Genomic DNA, 22,882 nt, shown 5'->3' on the forward strand with positions numbered 1-22,882 from the left:
ATGTGGTGACTAAAAGGTTTATTGAGCAGACATGTGCAGCTGATGGATCCTCTGACGCGTTTCAGCCCTCAGGCCTTTGTCAAAGAGTGATCCATCAGTTGTGGGAGGAACATAGATATAGGCAGAGTCAACGCAAAACACCTTCACCAGGTAGAAATCAGGTGAGGTGGGTGACTTGTCTAATCACTACATAACAGCCACTTGTTAAAAACAAGGTTAAAAACAATGCCAAGAGATACGGTACAATGTGTAAGGAGACAAATCAATACATGTTATATATATAATAAGATACTCCCAGCAACAAAAGAAATATAATCATAAGCAAAAGCAGATATACATATGTCTGATACAATATTGATAATACAATTAATAGCAAGTGGACATCCCTGTTGAGGATGGGTGATCCGTGGCAACAAGATTTGTTACAGCAACTTTCAATGGTCTGACAATGATGACGGGAAAAAGGGGGGAAAAAAGGGGGAGGGGAGAGAGGGGGGGAAGAGGGGTGGAAAGTGGGATGGGATAGGTACAGTAAAGCAAAGATATATAAATAAAAATATTTAATCATAAAGAAAATGTTGCAGTTCCCAGTCAACATTGAGACCATGTGGCTGGAGAGTGTTTAGAGAAAAAATCATTTGCATCTCCATTTTGTTTAACCTATTTAATCTATCCCCACCTCTGATGTGTGTAGGGATATGTGCAATACCAAAGAATCTGAAGTTCTTTAAACCGCCTGATGAGCATAAAGTAAAATGTTTGGATACTGGATGGGAGAGATCCTTAATTTTAATCAGTCTAATGTGTTCAGATATTCTTGTGTGTAGTGGGCGGATGGTTCTGCCAACATATTTAGCATTGCAACCACATAAAATTACATACACAACGTAGCTCGTGTGACAGTTTATAAATGTTGAAATTCTGTATTTGTTGTCAGTTGAAACAGTATTAACCTTTTTTGTAGGTAATGCATGTTGACAGCACTTACAATAGCCGCATTTAAAGAACCCTTTAGGTATATTCCTAACCCTAGATTGAGATTGTGACTGAAAGAGGCTTTTGGAAAGGGATGTGGCCAAAGTATTGGCCCTCCTAAATGCAAATCTTGGTCTCTGAATAAAAGGCTCCAAATCAGGATCTAGTTTCAATACATTCCAATGTTTGGATATGATGCGTTGAATTTGTGATGCCTGTCTGCTGAACTTGGTGATGAATAAAGGATTATCTTGAAACTTGTTGTGTGTCTTTGATTGTTTTTTATTACCTTTTATTAAAGTTGTCCTATCAGAACATTCACATAAGTAAAGGCCTGGTCTATATCTTTCTTAGAGTACCCTCTATCTACAAACTTCGAACTTAGGTTATGTGAATGTTGGAGAAAATTATCATGGTCTGAGCATAATCTTTTAAAGCGCAAAAATTGTCCCTTTGGAATCCCACGGATCATGGATCTGGGATGACAGCTTTTTGCATATAAGTATGAATTCCTTGAATGAGGTTTTGTAAAGATATCAGTTGATATTGCGGAGTCCGGGTCACCATGGAGTGTCACATCTAAGTAGTTGATACTATGAGGATCAGTGTTAAATGTGAAATTAAGATTTATCTCATTAATGTTTAAAGTGTCAATAAAGGTGTGTAGGGTGTGTAGGTCACCCTCCCAAATGAAAATTAAATCATCTATGTAACGTTTATAGAAAATAATATTAGAACGGAAGATATTAGTGCTACCAAAAATGTGAACAGATTCCCATAAACCCATAAAGAGATTGGCATAAGAGGGGGCGAAAGAGGTCCCATAGCCGTGCCTTGTGTTTGAAGATAGAAAAGTGAGTCAAAAAGAAAATAATTGAGTGTTAATAAAAACAGAATTGAATTGTTAATGAAAGTGATTTGTGCAGTGGACAGTGAAGATAATTGTAAATAGTGATAGATTGCTTTAAGGCCGTGTTCATGTGCTATAATCGTGTATAGTGATGTGACATCCATGGTGACCCATCTGTAACTCTCTTTCCAGAAAATGATCTCCAAATCAACAAGTAATGCAGTGGTATCCTGTATGAAGGATGGTAAATGTTGTACAATGGGCTGTAGAAAGTGGTCCACATATCGGGAGACACCATCTCCCAAAGATCCAATGCAAGAGACAATGGGTCGCCCCGGAGGGTTTTCCATTGACTTATGGATCTTTGGGAGATGGTGGAACACCGGTATGATGGGGCATTGACACATAAGATATTTTCTTTCTCTGTTACTAAGGACCTGTAAGACATCACCAAGGTCCAGAAGTGTTTCCAGTTCTGCAAGAAATCTTTTAGTGGGGTCTGTTCTCAATCTTGTGTAGAAGACGTTATCACTCAACAGTCTCATAGCTTCATTCCTATATTTGATTGACGACTGGACTATAATGGCCCCCCCTTTATCAGCATTTTTGATTATGATGGATTTATCATTCTTAAGTAGATCTAAATCTATCTTTTCTTGTTTGGTCAGGTTGTTTGGTGTAGAGAAAGACCCTGGAAAGGAGAATCCCTTAGCCAGTAATCTTAGATCTCTATCTACCAAACTCTCAAAGGTAGAGATACATGGTCCTTTCGAACTATTTGGCATGAAAGAAGAACGGTTTTTGAGACCTGAGTCAACATGACCAAAAAAGGGGGGCTCTATAGGATCAACAGTACAACATTCGTCAAAAAGAATATTCATATCAGAATTAAATACATGTTCATTGAAAGAACAGATATCTTTGTTCAGCAGTACATTATCAGACTCTGGGACATCTGAATTTGGATTTGAAACAATTTGACCTTTTTTGCAAAACAATTTTTTCAACGCCAATTTTCTTGTATATTTTTGAAGATCTATAATTGTGTTGAAAAGATCGAAGTTTTCTTGGGGTGCGAAATTTAAACCCTTATTGAGCAGAACAATTTGTTGTGGAGTGAGAGGGGTATCGGAGATGTTAATGATATTACTTAGTGAGGGGTCTATGAGTATTTTTTCCTCTTGTTGTCTGAGCCAGAGGATCTCTCTGTTAGATGTGACACTCCATGGTGACCCGGACTCCGCAATATCAACTGATATCTTATGGGATTCCAAAGGGACAATTTCTGCGCTTTAAAAGATTATGCTCAGACCATGATAATTTTTTCCAACATTCACATAACCTAAGTTCGAAGTTTGTAGATAGAGGGTACTCTAAGAAAGATATAGACCAGGCCTTTACTTATGCTGAATGTTCTGATAGGACAACTTTAATAAAAGATAATAAAAAACAATCAAAGACACACAACAAGTTTCAAGATAATCCTTTATTCATCACCAAGTTCAGCAGACAGGCATCACAAATTCAACGCATCATATCCAAACATTGGAATGTATTAAAACTAGATCCTGATTTGGAGCCTTTTATTCAGAGACCAAGATTTGCATTTAGGAGGGCCAATACTTTGGCCACATCCCTTTCCAAAAGCCTCTTTCAGTCACAATCTAGGGTTAGGAATATACCTAAAGGGTTCTTTAAATGCGGCTATTGTAAGTGCTGTCAACATGCATTACCTACAAAAAAGGTTAATACTGTTTCCACTGACAACAAATACCGAATTTCAACATTTATAAACTGTCACACGAGCTACGTTGTGTATGTAATTGTATGTGGTTGCAATGCTAAATATGTTGGCAGAACCATCCGCCCACTACACATAAGAATATCTGAACACATTAGACTGATTAAAATTAAGGATCTCTCCCATCCAGTATCCAAACATTTTACTTTATGCTCATCAGGCGGTTTAAAGAACTTCAGATTCTTTGGTATTGCACATATCCCTACACACATCAGAGGTGGGGATAGATTAAATAGGTTAAACAAAATGGAGATGCAAATGATTTTTTCTCTAAACACTCTCCAGCCACATGGTCTCAATGTTGACTGGGAACTGCAACATTTTCTTCATGATTAAATATTTTTATTTATATATCTTTGCTTTACTGTACCTATCCCATCCCACTTTCCACCCCTCTTCCTCCCCCCCCTTCCCCTCCCCCTTTTTTCCCCCTTTTTCCCGTCATCATTGTCAGACCATTGAAAGTTGCTGTTACAAATATGTTGTTGTTACAAAATCTTGTTGCCACGGATCACCCATGCTCAATAGGGATGTCCACTTGCTATTAATTGTATTATTCAATATTGTATCAGACATATATATATCTGCTTTTGCTTATGATTATATTTCTTTTGTTGCTGGGAGTATCTTATTATATATATAACATGTATTGATTTGTCTCCTTACACATTGTACCGTATCTCTTGGCATTGTTTTTAACCTTGTAAGTGGCTGTTATGTAGTGATTAGACAAGTCACCCACCTCACCTGATTTCTACCTGGTGAAGGTGTTTTGCGTTGACTCTGCCTATAACTATGTTCCTCACACAACTGATGGATCACTCTTTGACAAAGGCCTGAGGGCAGAAACGCGTCAGAGGATCCATCAGCTGCACATGTCTGCTCAATAAACCTTTTAGTCACCACATCGGTCTAGCCCTATTTACTTTACGGCTGTGCTCCGCTATGCTTCTTGCTGCTGCTGCTGATGGAGTAGTTTCCTACTGTACACCATGGCAAATGTGTGAATGGCCCAATACTGTATGTGAATGTCTCACTGCCAGTAGCATAATTATAAATGCCAATATAACAATATAGTTAGAGGCATTCCCTACACCATACCTACCCCCACAAATCTTTTCATATATTTAGTGATAGATGTTTTACTTTACATTTATTTGTAAAGTTGTATCTCACAGTGGTGTGCAGTCAAATCTCTCTCCCTCTCCTCCTCCTCTCCTTCCCCTCCTCCTCTCCCTCCCACACTCTCCACGTCATTGTGGAACTCAGCATCTGCCAAGAGTCTTCAATATGTAAAAAAGACTTCCCAGGTGTATACAATAGAGACTAGAAGCAGCAAATAGTAGAATAACGTTTATCTTGTGCATAGATACAGTAAAAAGGTGGAAGTAAACTTGCATATTCCACTGGTAAAAATCGCTTTTAGACCGCTCAATGGGTCAAACTAAACAAAACATAGAACTCTGATGTGATGCCGACGCCTCACTCCGACGGTCTTCACACGCGATCTTCTGTGTTGTGATGTCACGTCTGGGAGCAGGATAGATCTCCTTCAGGTGTCCAGACTGCACACAGATCCTCACTATTATTCACCCTACACGTTTCACAGTGAGCTTCCTCAGTGGTTCTCGCATGTATCGTGCTCAGTGCTTCAGCAGTTTTGTTGCAGTAATTTCACTACAAACTGGCACCAGAGTGCAATGAAAAAAGCTTGTATACTGTATACCAGCGGTGCACAATCTTTCCCGCGTGCGCCCCACTTCCTGCATCCCTCCCTGCTCGCACCCCCCCTCCCTTACCTCCTCTCGGCGTCAAATGACGCTGTAGGGTCACGTGATGTCACGTTGCCATGTCAACGTGGGGTCACGTGACCCCGCTGCGTCATTTGATGCCATGTTGCTATGGCGACGCGTCGCCGAAGAGAAGGTAAGCGCAGTTGCAGAGGCCTCATGCGATCCCCGGCATTAACTTAAATATCTTGGGGGAATAGCGCGGGGCATCTGTAATCGTCAGCACTCCCCAGTTTGCGCACCGCTGCTGAATGCATACAACAAGCGACAGAGAAGCCCAATGCCACTTCCAATATGACAAAAATACACAGTAAAATACCTATATATTCTCTTGAAAAAGGGTCATTTAGTTTAACCTTTGGCCAAAGCATCATAAGCCTGCAAGACACATGAAGGCAGACCCACCTCACGGGTGGCGAGATAGCCTCAGCATCCTTACAAGTAGAGATGGGCGGAACAGACCAAATCCGTTCCCTGGATTTTCTCTTGTTCTGCAGTGTAAAATCCATAGAGATTGTTCCAAATTTAATCAATATGGATTACTGAAAATCCCCCTATGTGGCTCAGTTGTGTGGTTTTAAATTAACCCGGGATTAATGTTAATTGATTCGTTGATTAATTCGCCATAGGAACTTTTAAAAAACTGCAGATATATTAATCCTTCATTAAAAATCACAAATGGAACTACATCATGCCGCGCAGCACTTAGAGAGAGAGAGAGAGAGAGAGAGAGAGAGAACACGAGAAATACACACACACACTGTCACTCAAACTCAACACAGACACACAAATATATATATATATATATAAATATATATAATTTTTAATTTTTTTTGCCAAATATTATTTTCTATTAATATTATTTTCTTAGTTTTTAAATTTGTTTCATTTGTTTTTATTTTGATATATTGAGCTGGGGCAGGTGCAGCCAGGGCAGGAGGGGCTCTGCCCATGCCCTTTCTTTGAGGATGACTAAATCAACTGTTTTAGGCTCACTATTCAGTGCGGGCAGAAGATCCTTTTCAGGGGCTGATGTACCAGTGAATGTTCCTGCTGGTACCAGGTGCCAGATTATGCAAAGTACTGGGTTTGCTTCAACCCCGGTTGAAAGCGTGCCTGAAGAATCGTATGTTCCTGCACCTGTTCTCCCTGCGAAAGGGCAACAGGTTGTGGTGGAAAGTAGCCCTGTTTTAGGGGAACATAAAAAGCTAAAAGAGCGTCCAAAATCCAATATTCAAAATACAAGCATTTTACTGCTAACAAATAAATTGGAGCAAGTTAAAGTTAAAAAAACACAATAAAAACACACAGTGTACTGTATATGTTTGCTGCCAGAAATGTCTCAAATTGTATGATAAGTAAAATTCAAATAATGTCCAACATAGATCAAAGGATGGAGCAAGAAATACAAACACTGAGTCTCTGAATATTTCACTTATGAATGTGAATAAACGGATGTTAATAGAGCTCTTGCATGCCTTTTGAATCCAGGATCGAATGGATATGAATAGGTAGTCAAATCACAACCAGTAGCCTGAACAAAGATCAGCTGTTCTTATATGTAATGAAAGCAATGAGTATCACTCTATCTCCTTTGGGATCCTAGAGACAAAACACTAGAACAGAATACCTGTGAGACCGCTTGTCCGGCGTCTGTGACTACAGTTTTTGATGCCAAATTTGAAGTACTGTAGGTGCGTCTAGGCAGAAATCCTTTAAAGCACATGCTGGTGAAGCTTATTAGGCAGCCTCAGTCAGCTGGATCTCCAAACGGAAAAGATGTAAACCGCATCTCTCACCAGCCTTCTTCTTCACAGATTGCCAAATGATATCAACTAGGAGAATGAATGTAGCTCAGCGCCTTCGCTGCTTGAGAGAGAATCTTCACCTCTATCCATCCATCTATTTCTGTAAGGAATCCCTTCCCGGTTTTGGCTGGAGCTCACTCTTGCAGAGTTGGTGAGCTCTCAGACAAACATTCCCTTGTATTTGCAAGCACTATCACCTGTGCTTGCAATCACTGCAGCTCTGTCTATCTGCTTTGGAATTGGAGGAATTCCCACACACTCCTGTCTTGGGATTGGCTATCTGCCCTTCTTATACTGGGCTTTCCCTTTCTCTCATTGCTGAGCATAACCCAAGGTTCACTTGGATGTAACTGTTTGCAGTCATAGTCACCTGGATCTCCAAAAAGAAAAGATGTAAACCGCATCTCTCACCAGCCAAGTTCTCCTTCACAGATTGCCAAATTATATCAGCTAGGAGTAATGAATGGCGTACAGCGCCTTGCACTGCTTCAGAGAGGCTCTTCACCTCCGTTCCCCTGTCTATTGCAATACCAGGGTTGGATGCATATGAAAACCGTTTGAGAGACCTACAAGCATCAGTCTCTCAAATATTACAGGAGAGCACAATCTCACTTATCAAAGTCCCAAGTGTAGCTCCTTTCTCTCAGCCTTTTGGCTAATCGTGTGGCAGGGTGCCGGAAGTAAAGACATGTTACAGCTGAGTGCAAGCCACCCTACGCGTTTCATAGCTCTCGGCCACTTCGTCAGGGGAAGGCTTGCACTGAAACTGTCTGGTGTAAAGAAGGGAAAAGGGGAGAGAGGGAGGGAGCCCCCGCATCAGCTGGCCAGGGACAAAAATAATAAAGTAGAAAATTATAAGGTGCAAATAGGGACAGAGGACTGGATAAGCTAAACAAAAAGATACCCCAATGAATGCACTCAAAATGATAAATGGAAATGATGGAAACACATAAAATATGACTATTTAATATATTTAATGATAAAAAAAGATTGTAAAGAGGGATGTGGTAACAAGGTCCAAGACCACTCCCTAAAGACATACCAATTGAAACTTCAAACATATATATCATGTAGAAGAGTACCTAAGACAACTTTAGTCCATTGGAAGCCAAAGAGGGGCTAAATTTTGTCCATAAATTTATTCCTATGGAGAAAAGTAATGACACTAAGTATCTCACTACTAATTACTGATAAACTGGTAAGGTGAAATATTACCAAATACCAGCACTGATACCAAAGAAACAATAGGGACAAAAAAAAGTCTATACCAGATAGGTAGACCTAACACATAAACTAGTGTGTCAAAATACTAGGAAATTATAACAGACGAACATAAAGTCACTAAACGGACATAAATCGGTGGGGAAAAGAAACACTAATCTAATGAAATGAAGACATACACATACATAAATAAACATAAATGAAATCCTAAACAGGGCTGGCATACAGTATGCATCAGTATAGCCCAGAGGCACGGTTCAAAAGACCGTATCCAGTTATAGCCTCTTAAAATAACATCTGAAAGTTGAGCAATAATAGGTATAATGAACAACATATATACAGGATTATTATATAAGGATCACAATAGTGGTATGTCTCACATAAGTCAGCCAGCGTCATAGAATGGTAAAAACAGCAATAACACATAGTAAGTGAGGCTGAATCAAATGTGGATGCTCTGAATCCACATGCTAAGGACAGACAAATATAATGATGGAATAAAACCAACTATATAAAGAGTGTCCTGACTCTAGTAAAAAATGACAGGCTGCATGGAAGATAGCCACAATAAGCATAACTGGCTGGTAACAAGTGTTGCAAGTCAGTTAAAAAAAACCCTGTATCAAAACAAGTGTGCATACATTGACACGCTGTAGGTAGGGGAAAATTACAAAGAAACTAAGCCGTGTGTCGATACATTGGAGATGTCATGTTAGCACCTGGTCACAAACAGCTTCAACTACACTAGTGAGTAGCTAGAGAGAATCTCCTTAAGATGTAATAATACACATGATCGCACATAGTATAGAAAGGAAAGCTACAAACGGAACTTAGCTTAGTGTAGTGATGAAATAGTAGTGCTGTGAAGCCCGTGTATGGAGGGAAACAGCTCCGACATGGTGCGTGGATATCTACATGAGTCCACCGGTGCCTTGAAGTGACGTCATCCCGTCAGATCACCTGACGTACGTTTTCAAAGGTGCCTACGTGCTGTTGACGTGGGCTATTTAAAGCAAGAGGTAGTCATGGCAATGAATGGATGATTTAACTCATTCAGAGCAACTGGTAATCCTGACGCATGCGCAGAGAAAGTCATAGGCAGTGTAACAGGGGACTTATCCCTGTTCAGTAATGTGCCTTTAATCTAGCAGTTAACTTCTGGTAGTTAATTACTAAACACCACCTGCCTGATTGAGATGGCTTACAAAAGCCTGTCTGTTCAAACAGGAAGTGAGAACTCTTTAGCTGACACCTGAGCTGAACTTGGAGACACACTTGTTTGAGCTCTGCCAAAGTTAGCAGAGCTGCTTTCAAGACACAAGGCCCAAATAAGACTTCTAAACCTGGATGCTGATTTTCTGTGCACGCTCAGTGTGGTTCCAGGAGAGCAGAGAAGCTTACTCTACAGCTGATAAACAGATAAGACTTTCATTATTAAGAGACTGCTTATACTGTATCTGCTTATTTTCATGCTATGTTTGGGGCTGGGGAGAAATGCTTGACTAGGGAGATGTGAATTGGTTGCATAGTGTTTTCACTAGAATTACTCCCAAGTGAATGGAAGCTTTGTTCCCCCCCCCCCTGTGTTTGGTTAATTTTCCTGATGAAAAGGAACAGGCACAATAAAGCCTATTATAATTTCACGTTATAAAGCCTCCTAATTGCGTACCTCTGTGAACGTTCGTCCACATTATGGTGTCAGAAGTGGGATTAGAGGTGTCCTTGTAGTTAAAAAGGACCGGAGTTTTTATGTGAAATTTTTTGTTATGTTTTTTTGCCTACAAACAGTCTAAACAACTTGGAAAAAAAAAAAAAAAACCCTCATGCAACAGAGATCAGATTTAAAGGGACACACACCACTGAAACTTACACTGCATTGAAACTTACAAAACCACAGATGGACTCTTTTCCCCAATCCCAAGAGACTGCTGAAGCAGGTAAACATTTAATTACCTATCACAAAGTGTAATACGGTCATTGAAATAGGGATTTTGCCTTCTAGCCATAGTCAGGGTTCAAGAAGTGAGTCAGACCTTAAAAAGGGATAGGTTTTTCTTGTTTTCAAAAGTTTCGCTGAAGCAGTGAAAACAGATGGTGACCCACGAGGGGTACTGATTTTGCAAATAAAGGTTGCCACACCGCATAGGGCTACCATCTGTGAATGGAGTATATGCAGAAAAGTGTGAAAATTGATACAAAGACTGTGCTGAAGCAGGGTTTTTTTTAGCAAACAAATGCTGAGTGTAAAATTGCCCTATAAAGAAAAAGTTTTTTCAAAGCCAATTGCTGAGTGTTGAGTCCACTGCAAAGAATGTTTTTTTTTTCTGCATGTAAAAAAGTATGCCTATTATCTTGGGAGCAAAACAGACACCCAAAGTGTAAAGTGTGAATGCCATAATACCTAAAGATGAGACTGAAAATTACTGAACTCAGGCAGAAAACCAAATTCTGTTGCTGAAGAGGAGGGATTTCACTTAGCAAATAAATGGTGTATAGCAAATAGACTTTTTTACCTAGCAACTGCACAATCTTGTATACCTGATAAGAGAAAATGCATGCACAGTACTGCTGATATTGAAATCAAAAATTAGCCAAGAAAGAAAAATATACAGATGCCTGTGAGAGCCATGACCTCTACAAGCAAAATATGCCCATCTGTAGGACTATCACAATTGGGGGTTCTAGCAAATACAGTGGCAACAGCTGCAATAGCGCCTCCTGAGGTCAGGAAGAAAATGACACCTGATAGCCTAAAAATGGAGGACAAGATGCAGCATTCCTGTAATGAACCCTACCTCACTGAAGAGTGGCCCTTCCAGTCCAATAAAGAGGAAGACATCTCTTACGGGGAACCCGAGCCGAGTCACACCCACAAAACACCCCAAGAATTGTGGGGTGCCTGAACTCGGCACGAACAGAAAACGATGACGAATATGATCAGCAGGAGACAGAGCGGGAGCAGTGGATCACCGAATATTTCCGTCAGCTATTACAGTTGCAAGAAAAGCCGGGTGGATCCAGTGACGCTGCTAAAACTTCAAATGAAGATGGAGACCCCAGTATCCCTGAAGGGACGGTGTCATCCAAATCAAAAAGGAAGAAAAAGAAAAGCAGTTCTTCACTTACTGTGGAAGTAACAGACACGTCCGCAGATCCTGTGGAGAAAAAGGGGGACCGAGATGCCCTCCAGGCTAGAGAAAATGGAGAATTCGTCCCACGTATAACTGAATATCCAGAGGGCCCAAGGCAGAAGTCGTGTACCCCAAAGAAGTGTCTGTCCGGTGCCAACAGTGAGGAACCCTCAACCAACCATCCCAGGGAAGTGGAGCTGGAACCAGTGAGTGACGATCCCTTGACCAGCCCTGAAGATGCCCTGAAAATTGCCAGGCATGACTGTGATCTGCTCTGTGAAGAATTGGAAAGGGAAAAAAATAATAATGCTGAGCTACAGAAGACTGTGCTCGCAATTTACTCTGCGGCCAAGACTGAATTGGAGGATCTCAAGACTGAGCTAGATACTGCAAAGGCTACTATTTCCGCCATGGATGTAAAGCAGAGCCAGTCTGACAAAATGGTGGCTACGCTAAAGCGGAAGTATGAGGAGGCACTGAAGCAGATGACAGTCTTCCAGCAAGAGGTTCACACTGCGCATAGAGTTGAATGCCTCACGACAGGAGGTCAACAGTGGCCGGATAGAAGTGGACGTAGCTCAGAAAGAGGTTCAGACACTCCACAGAGCACTGGATGCCTCACATCATGAGACCAACAGCTGCCGCACAGACCTGGAAGTTTCCAGAAAGGAACTACACAGTCTCACTGAGGAGCTGGACATTTCAAGGAAAACTATCCTACATCTTAACTTAGATCTCAAAGTCTCTCAGAAGGAGCTTCAGAACTTAAACCTGGAGATGGAAGTCTCATGCCAGGAGACAGTCCGCCTCCAAGCAGATGTGCAAAAATGGAAGGTGGACTGCAAGGAAGCCCTGAATAGTACAGTGACTGAAAAAAGAGAAAATTTAAGATTAAAAAAAGAAAATTCTGAGTTGACAGAATACGTCAAGGGAAAGAATAAAGAGCTGCAGGCTCTTAAAGAAATAAATAAACTTTTGAAAGAGGAAATGTTTGAAGCAGAGCACCGACTGCAGAACCAACTGCAAGGTCTGCGTAAACACCTCCAGTATGCTGAGGAGAAGCAGCAAACGCTGCAGGAAGAAAAGCTGCAGGCTGCTAAAGAGGTACAAGCGCTGCAGGAACGTCTGAATACCCAGTATGTCCCCACAGAGCAGTATGAGGAGCTAAAGGCCACGCTGCAGGTCTTCAGAGCATCATTGGAGGCGGGGCTTCGATACCAGGTGACTCTGTATGAGAGGGAGCGTGAGAAGGCTCAGAAACTGGAGCAAGAGCTGGAGAGACAGAGAGACTGTTCCATTCCCTTGAGTCAGTACACCAAGGAGAAAACAGACGCAGCGGCAACCTTGACGACAAAAATTACAGAGCTCCAGAATATGAAGGAGACTCTGATACAGATCCTCCAATATGGAAAAAGGTATTGGCACTGCCCAAGCACCAGTATCCCACAGTAACTAATGCCCGTGAGGACAAGGGTACAGTGAGAGTTGGGGACTCAACGCAACTTCAAAACAAAAATACGAAGTTTGAGCCATCAAAGAAAGCACTAGCCAAACCTACAGCTGTCCAACAGGCAACAAACAGAGGTAGGAGTGCAGAATCCTTAGCTGAAGAAGCTGAACTGGTGACTCCGTGGTGTGGAGAAGCTGCAGAAAGAACGCTTCAAGAGCAGAAAACTCCAAGGGCTAGTCCTAACTGCTCTACAACTGTTGCCATACACTTTGTCTACAAAAAGAGGAGTGCCCGACGCAACAGAAATCTCAAGACCGCGTAAGCAATAAGAAGACTTTACGTGGAAAAAGTCCTCCTCGAGCGACTGAGGAGTGCTGATCTCAAGCACCTTCGGGAGGAGACAAAAATAAACTGGAGAAAGGGCTCCAATCCCAGCGGGACAGAAGGTTCTCTTCCTCCATCCACTCTCATTCAAGTCACAGAAAGATCTCGAATGAGAGTGGAAGGATGGGCTTTGGCCGTGGTAAGCCCGAGCTTCCCACAAACAGGGGAGGTATGTAACAGGGGACTTATCCCTGTTCAGTAATGTGCCTTTAATCTAGCAGTGTGGTGGTTAACTTCTGGTAGTTAATTACTAAACACCACCTGCCTGATTGAGATGGCTTACAAAAGCCTGTCTGTTCAAACAGGAAGTGAGAACTCTTTAGCTGACACCTGAGCTGAACTTGGAGACACACTTGTTTGAGCTCTGCCAAAGTTAGCAGAGCTGCTTTCAAGACACAAGGCCCAAATAAGACTTCTAAACCTGGATGCTGATTTTCTGTGCACGCTCAGTGTGGTTCCAGGAGAGCAGAGAAGCTTACTCTACAGCTGATAAACAGATAAGACTTTCATTATTAAGAGACTGCTTATACTGTATCTGCTTATTTTCATGCTATGTTTGGGGCTGGGGAGAAATGCTTGACTAGGGAGATGTGAATTGGTTGCATAGTGTTTTCACTAGAATTACTCCCAAGTGAATGGAAGCTTTGTTCCCCCCCCCCTGTGTTTTGATAATTTTCCTGATGAAAAGGAACAGGCACAATAAAGCCTATTATAATTTCACGTTATAAAGCCTCCTAATTGCGTACCTCTGTGAACGTCCGTCCACAGGCAGCATATACAAAACAAGAGGACATTAATACACGGACATGTAGTGAGTGTCACAAGTCTTAAGATGCTCTAAAAGCAGTGATTAAATATATAATCAGCAGCAGCTAACATGCTTTATAAAAAGCAGAGGTATGCTATGTCACAGAATGGTAAAAACGCATATACGGGGACTAGACCACTAATAAATGTTCATGGTCCCTGGGGCTAATAGCAAGGATATCAGGGATAACAAATCCATTAAAAACTAGAAAATTCGAGGGTAAAGTATAACATCACTAGAGACTAGGGAAGAATACGGGGCGTGCATGGCAGATATAGTGTATATAGGTACACTGTTCACAGGACTATAGTTATCAAAGTACACATAGTTAGATGAAAGGGGAGGAAACAAACTCATCATTCAGTCCCTTAGGGCTGAGAGTTCCCAAATTATAGATCCAACGTGATTCATGTTTCAGGATCTCGTTGTCCCAATCCCCTCCCCTCAAATGACTAGAGACTGCTTTGATTCCAAAAAATTGCAAAACAGAGGCTATGCCTGAATGGTGATGGTGTACATGGTTGCCTACAGGGGTGTCATGGTGATTCTGAATATCACCAAGCTGTTCCAACACTCTGTGTCGAAATTGTCTCTTGGTTTTGCCAATGTATTTCTTCCCACAGGTACACACAATTTGATATATAACACCAACCGTTTTGCAATTGATAAATTGTTTGATAACGTAGATGTGACTGGCATCCCAGTTACTGAACTGCTTAGTCTGGACACATGATAAGCAAACCCTGCAAGTGTTACATTTGAAGAAGCCGACAGATCTATTGGCTAGCCAAGTGCCACTAGTAGGTCGCTGAAAATGGCTATGTACCAACAAAATCGCGGATATTAGTTGCTCGTCTGCTGACAAGAGAAGCCCTTTCATTCAGAACTTCTTTCAAGTCTTCATCGTCACAGAGAACATACCAGTATTTATTAAGTATGTCAGTAACACAGCAGCGGTCCCTGGCAGTCCCATTCAGTTTGAATGGGACTGCCAGTGACCCCCACTGTTAATCAGATGGGCCATTAGTCTGTCTGCAGTAATGTCACTGAAATGTTGCAGCATGTACCCAGCATGTACCCATAATGTACCTGGGTCTTGTTAGTTATTGCCCCAGATTTGTTTTAGAATACTCGTTGGCACTACAGTATGTACCCCTGCATGAGTTGCAGCATATTGGGTGAAGAAGGGAATGAAGTGTGTTTTGGTGATAACTACTCTGGGATTTCTGGAGCTCCCTGAACCTGGAGGCGCTCTCACCACGAATGAAGTATGAATACATCAAAAACCTGTCCCTGTCCCGACACCAACGCAGACATCTCAGCTCTCCTGACCCTCACAGGTATGACAGCACCACAACATCTTAGTAGCAGCAGTAACATCTCACAGAGGGGGGGGGAAGCAGTGCTATAATTGGAGGCGTTGCTGAGATAAGGGACAGGCTTTCAGGGACTTTATGACAGCAATGCAGCAGGAGGACTTCTGTGTCGGCAGAAGTAAAAGAAAGGCCGGGGCCAGGGCCCCTGATGGTATGTACCAGGGACCCTTGGGCACCCATGTTATTTCCCAGAAGGAGGACTTTTCTCCCTGAGGCGAAACCAGGGAGGGGAATAACCTTCATTATCCTTCCTTTTAAAAGGTTGGAATGTTGGGGCCAAGGGAACTTGCATGGAGCTGAATGACCCATTAATAAGAAAATAGCACAACATACTGTGCTGTGGGGGAGTTGCACCAGGATTCAGTTGTCTCTGGGAGCGTGACCCCCACGTTACTTTGCAATATAGAGGTGACCCTGTGTATTTGACAGTTCTAAATAATGTGCTGTATTCTAGGATGGCGGACAACACGTGTTCACGTGTTTAAAAAATCTAAAAAGCATTCCTGCCAAGAAAGCAGGACCGCATGGGCTGTACTTCACAATTTGCAAAAGTTTTGTAAACCAAGTTGCATCTTTTCGGCTCCAAGCTTAGGCAACGCCCCTCAAGATGACTGGCTCAGTCGGAGCCATGTCACAACCTTCTATATACATCCCTGCACCTAATTCTACCCAGGGGAGGGGCTACCCACTATCAGCCAATCTGAACATGCATTGTGCTGGGAGGAGTCTGCCGTTGCTGCACACTTGTTTCATTTATTTTGGAGCTGAGCAAGAGTGAAGAGCCACTATACAATCTCTCTATACTACCTCAATGCGCTGCACTTAAGAGAAGGACTGAAAAAATACTCAGTATCAAAATTCAAAGCAGAAATGTTTCTAAAGACCCTGTGTCTATGTCAGCCCTGTGAGCGCTGGAGATCCGCAAGAGGACCATGTAAGAGATGTGTGCAGAGGTACGCAATGGAGACTGCTTTTAAGGTGAAATTAAATAAGGCTTTATTGCGCCTGTTGCTTTAAACACAGCAAACGTGAAAATCCACAAACAAAATCTGCTCCACGTTGGAGTATATTTACACTTGTAGTCCAGCGATTCACCAGTCCAAATCATAGAGACATATATATATATATATATATATATAGACAGACATAGATAATCAGTCTTATAAGAAAAGTGTAAGGTCCGGGGGAACACCTCTCTCTAAGGGGGTTCATCCCGCGACTTTGCTTACCCCCGCTCCAGCTCTGCCTCCTCACCGCCGCGGGCGAGATCTTACTGCTTCTCCGCTCCCCGCGGCGGCTACTGATCTCGCGCATGCGCGCGCACGGCCGAGGACCTTTACGTCCTCCCTCTGGAGGAGTTCCCGCCCCCAGCTGAGGCCGCGCGCGCCTCTCCCGCGCGGCGCACATGCCTGATGCGCATGCACCGCTCACAAGCTGCACATCTAGCGCAGCTGTGGTAAGTTTCTCCCTACCAATCCCTATCTTCCCTGGGGCCGCTACCTCATTAATCCCCCTCTCCTTATTGGTCCTTCCTCCTACTTATACCTTGCTCAGCCATTCATTCTTTGGCTGAGCATAGCTTTGTATGACCTGTGTTAACCACGGTCGTACCTGCCTCAGTTCCTGTCTCTTTGTCTCCTTAGTGATCCCTTGCGTACCGAACTGGCCTGGCTGTGGATCTGCTCTGGTCTTCTACCCTTGGTTTGTATCCTGACATCCTGGACTCCCCGACCCCTTTACCTCGGTTTGCGGATTTCGACCTACCTCCCGGCTCTGGACCCCAGGCTCTCGGTACCACCTATCTTCTGGAACCTCCCTTCTCGTCTGGCGAGTATCTTACTTTATCTTATACTCCCAGACGGTTCCAGACGCCTATTTTCCACTTTTCAGGCATGTCCCCGTAGCTGTGGGTGCAGTTTGTTACCCATCTCACCTCAGTTTCGGGGTCCCTCCTTGTCCATGGTGAGCACAGCGTAACATTATGCTCAGCCCCACAGACATGGACCCCGAAGAGGTTGAGCAACCAAGCCCCATGCAGCGACTTCTCCAGCAAGAGGCGCAGCTTGCCTCCATGATGCAGGAGCTCTCTAGACTCTCCTCGTTGCAGCCTTCCCCAGGCTCCTCTGCCATGGCATCTGCGGCGTTTCCCTCCCCGGGTCTTCCCGTGGCTGTGGATCCTCGTCTCCTGGCTCCCAACCGCTATGCAGGGGATCCCCACGAGTGCAGAGGGTTTCTTAATCAGTGCAAGATGCAATTTGAATTAACTACTTCGCGCTTCCCCACTGCTCGTTCAAAGGTGGCCTATATTATGTCTCTCTTGATCGGAAAGGCCCTAGCCTGGGCATCCCCCATCTGGGAGCGGGAGCCTGCCATGACCCATGACTATTCTCGCTTTCTTCGAGAATTCAGGCAAGTATTTGATATGCCTGGTCGCCAAATTACGGCAGATTCTTCTCTCTTCCATATTTCCCAGGGTACTCGTCCTGTCGCCGAGTATGCTTTGGACTTCCGGACCATCGCGGCGGAGACCTCCTGAAATGATGGCTCACTATCAGCAGCCTTTTGGCTGGGTCTGTAGGATGCCATCAAGGACCAGCTGGCCATTATGGAGAGACCCACCAGATTGGAGGATCTCATTGCGGTCTGCATCCGCGTGGACCAGCGGCTACGAGAGAGGAGACTTGAACGCGCTCTTCTTCGTACCAACTCCTCCCGGTCTTGCAGCCGCAGTCTCATCCATTACGTCCCCCAACCCATGGATGAGCCCGAACCTATGCAGCTCAGAGGTCATCGGCAATCCGCGTCTGAGAGACAGCGCCGACGAGATGGTGGACTGTGCCATTACTGCGGTCATCCCGGTCATCTGCTGGTAAGCTGCCCTCTGCGACCGGGAAACGCCAGGACCCAATAAGGTATGAGAGGGTCTTGTTGGGTGTAATCTCTTCTCCTCTTTCTTCTTCTAAAGTAATATATATATATAGCATACGTTACCATCCAGATGAATGACAAAGTAGAGACAGCACTCATAATGTAGGTCTTCAAAAAATTAAATTGTCAAAAATATTACATGAAACCGACATACATTCTGAATGCTGTCTCTACTTTGTAATTCATCTGGATGGTAACGTATGTTTTACATATTATTAAGAGACAAGCACCAGGATATATATATATATATATATATATGTAGATGTGTATATAAGTATTTATGTATATATATATATATATATATATATATATATATATATATATGTAGATGTGTATATAAGTATTTATGTATATATATATATATATATATATATATATATATATATATATATATATATATATATATATATATATATATATATATATATATATATATAAAAACAAACATCACAGCTTGCACTCAATGTACTGGTTCATATAGACAGGTGCTAGTCTCAAATAATAGAAAAACAACATTACCATTCTCTCGTCCGGTAAAGAAAGACTGCACTCGGTTCAGTAATCATGAAAAACTGTATTGGGCATCTGAATAAAAAAGATAAGTCACCCAATCCGACGTTTCGGTCCTGGAATAGGACCTTTCTCAAGGGGGCACCCCCTTGAGAAAGGTCCTATTCCAGGACCGAAACGTCGGATTGGGTGACTTATCTTTTTTATTCAGATGCCCAATACAGTTTTTCATGATTACTGAACCGAGTGCAGTCTTTCTTTACCGGACGAGAGAATGGTAATGTTGTTTTTATATATATATATATATATATATATATATATATATATATATATATATATATATATATATATATATGTGTATGTGTGTGTATTTATGTATTTATGTATATAGCCATTGAATCCTTTGTATATCAGTATTGCTTAACCTGAAGAAGAGAGGATAACTCTCGAAAGCTTGTACTATGACATAAATTGCTAGTCCAATAAAAAAGGTATCACCTAATACTGAAGAACTCATTTATTCTGCACTATCGCAACTGGACTAACATGGCTATTTTCTGCTTTATATATATATATATCATGTATATACCCATGTGGCCAGTGCTCAATACTGGAGAATGCAGTGATGGTTCACGGAGGAACCCACAAGGGACAAGTGTATGTGATGGGGAGCGTGAAGGGATGGGTAGACAGTGTTGGTATTGTGGAAAAAATAGCGGAGAGACGTAGTGATGCAAAGTAAGTGTCATAAGTAGTCCTTTATGTATCAGGAGCTTCACGCAGGGTCCGATTAGCGCTGCCATGGGAAGTCTGTCCGGGATGGGGGGGGGGGGTTGAATGAAGTCTGTCAAGCAAGCAGTAGTTTATTCTACAGGAAGCATCCTAGTTTCAGTTCTTCGTTGAGGTCATAAGGTGCCATTGTCTATAATTCAAAGATCATCCTAGCCTCAAGCTGTAATAGTAGTTTGCTGCGGCCCCCAACACGTGAAGGGCTGTTTGCCTGAAGGATTGGCATGCATCGCATGGTAGCCAGACTGTGTCTGTGTTTTTTTAAATGTCTGGCTACTGGTAGTTAATTGAGATCTGCATCTGTGTTGGTGCCCTGTAGGGCTTTACATAGTTACATAGTAGATGAGGTTGAAAAAAGACGTAGGTCCATCAAGTTCAACTTATGCTAAATTTAGACAACAGATACTTTATCCTATATCTATATTTACTTATTGATCCAGAGGAAGGAAAACAAAAAACCCCATTAAGGGGAAAAATGAATTCCTTCCTGACTTCAAGAATTGGCAATCGGATGAATCCCTGGATCAACATCCTTCCCATGTATACTTATTTGGTATATCCCTGTATACCTTTCCCATCTAAAAAGATGTCCAACCTTTTTGTGAACAAATCTATTGTATCTTCCATCACAGTCTACATGGGTAAGGAATTCCACATTTTAACTGCCCTTACTGTAAAGAAGCTTTTCCTTTGTTGCTGGTGAAATTTCCTTTCCTCCAACTTTAAGGGATGGCCCCGACTCCTTAGTACTGCCCGTGGGATGAATATTTCTTTTGAAAGCTCCTTGTATTGTCCTCGAATATATTTGTATATAGTTATCATATCCCCTCTTAGACGCCTCTTTTCTAATGTAAATAAATCTAATTTAGCTAGTCTCTCCTCATAAATTAGATTGTCCACCCCCTTAATTAATTTGGTGGCTCTTCTCGGCACTCTCTCTAGTTCCATAATATCCTTTCTTAGGATTGGTGCCCACAATTGTACTCCATATTCAAGGTGTGGTCCTACTAATGCTTTGTAAAGGGGCATAATTATGTTTACTTCCCTTCCATCCATTGCCTGTTTGATGCAAGATAAGATCTTGTTTGCTTTTGCAGCTAATGCATGATTTTGGGCACTATTGCTAAGCCTGCAGTCAACAAACAATAATTCAGCTCATATAGCTTCTGTAGGTTCAGGGGAAACTGAATACCCAGATACTTAATGGAATCCTTAGCGACTTTAATGGTGTTGGTGGGTCTATGAAATCTAGAGTTCCCTTCCTCAGCCAGAGAATTTTGTAAAATTAATTTTATAGCCTGAAAAAGTTTGGTATTTGTCAATAATTTGCATGATTAGCGGTAACTGATTAGCCGGATCTGGACAAAACAAAATCAAATCGTCTGAATACTGTATAAAGCTAATTTTCTTATTTGGTTCCCAATTTGTAATCCTTTAATTGATTCTCTCAAAACGATAGCCAGAGGTTCTGAGAGAAAACCCCTGGAAGAAGTCTTATTATACGAAACACGTTGGGACTGTTATTTCTTATTTGCAAGGACTGCATTAGACTCCTTGGAGCTGTCTGGAGCTCTGTACCCCCTCTATGTTATATCCCCTGGTGTATGGCCATCACTGGGGTTTATTGGTAGTGGGGTTCCAGTAGTTTTAAGTGCAGCTCTTTTGGTAATCTGGGTGCAGCTTTGCATTTGCTTTTATCTTATAAAGATTTATTTCCTTTTTCCTGTGTCCTTTCCTTTTTTCTACTGGAGGTATCCTGTGACTCCAGAACAACACTCTGAAGTTGGTTACTTTAACAACCAAAAGCGAATGATTATAACACAAAATGTGAGTGTATATTTTGTTTAGTACCCATCTAATACTTATATATACAGTATCACACTATTTGTGTTTCATCTGTACTATTGAGAATATCCTGCTACCGGTGAGCCTGCACGATATTGCGAGTCCTGCTGCTGGAGACAGTGTACATCATCGGAAGTGTCCAGATAACGGAGAGCCCGTAACATCAGTGTGGTTAAACTTAGTAACCGAAACTCCCGTTTTATTTCACAAAATGTGAGTGCAATACTTTCTTTGTTCACTTTGTTGTATATAATATCACACTATAGTGTTTTTTCTTCTCTTTATATATTTCCAATCCTGATGAGACTGTGCGCATTGGAATCCTTTCCTTGTACTATTCAAATGGTTTAGACCGAACCCACTTGCTATCCGGTGCGGCAACCATCAAGGGAAATTATATTTATTATCAACATTGGAATTATAAGTATTCTTTTTTGCTCACAGTATTTTTTGCGCTTGTTTATCCCCCTATCTTATCATGAATCTCAAATGAGAAGGGTTGGAGGGCCATATACCACCTGGTCAATCTAGCATTGGAGTCCTTCAAACTATTTAACCACTTCAATGGAGCATGGTCCGTCACCAGAGTAAAATGGACTCCTGCCAGGTAATGCCTCAAAGCCTCGATTGCCCACTTTACTGCGAGGCACTCCTTCTCAATCACTGAGTAGTTTTTTTTCCCTCTGGAACAATTTCCTACACAGAAAAAGGATTGGATGTTCCACTCCCTCAAACTGTTGTGACAACACTGTGTAACGCTCGGCCTGCCAACAAGACAGACGAGCCCCCGGGACTGAGGTGGAAAGGAGTAATACCACACACCTAGCAATAAATAGGGGCACGGCCAGAGTGTGGAAGTAGCGAAGGTGGTCCTGGTAACAAAAATAGAATGGGTACCGTACTTGCCAACTCCAGCTTAGAAAGGTAAAGTCCGTAAGCCAATGGTCGTGGGATGGAGAGAGCAGCATAGTAGAGTGTCCGTAAACCTGGGTCGTGGAGTGGAGAGAGCAGCGTAGTAGAGTGTCCGTAAGCCGTGTCCAAGGGATATAGAAGTCTGCAGAGTAGTAATGTCCAAAGCCAAATCCAATGGTTCCAGAGAGCAGCGTAGTCGAAGTCCAAAGCCAAAGGTTGAGATCCAGGGAGGTCAGCAGTATCTCCAGGGACAGGAATAGGAACTGAAAGACAAAAGGGGCCACGCAACAGCAGACAGCACCAA

General features: G+C 42.3%; 1 protein-coding gene across 1 annotated transcript in view; it reads right to left on the bottom strand.

Annotated features, from left to right (window-relative positions):
- Window positions 1–22,882, bottom strand: part of LOC142484955 (cytochrome P450 2C20-like) — a 102,078-nt gene that overhangs the window by 22,381 nt on the left and 56,815 nt on the right. The window lies entirely within an intron of this gene.

The sequence above is a fragment of the Ascaphus truei genome, unplaced genomic scaffold (genome assembly GCF_040206685.1).
Source record: "Ascaphus truei isolate aAscTru1 unplaced genomic scaffold, aAscTru1.hap1 HAP1_SCAFFOLD_481, whole genome shotgun sequence".
In the NCBI taxonomy this organism is placed as follows: Eukaryota; Metazoa; Chordata; class Amphibia; order Anura; family Ascaphidae; genus Ascaphus; species Ascaphus truei.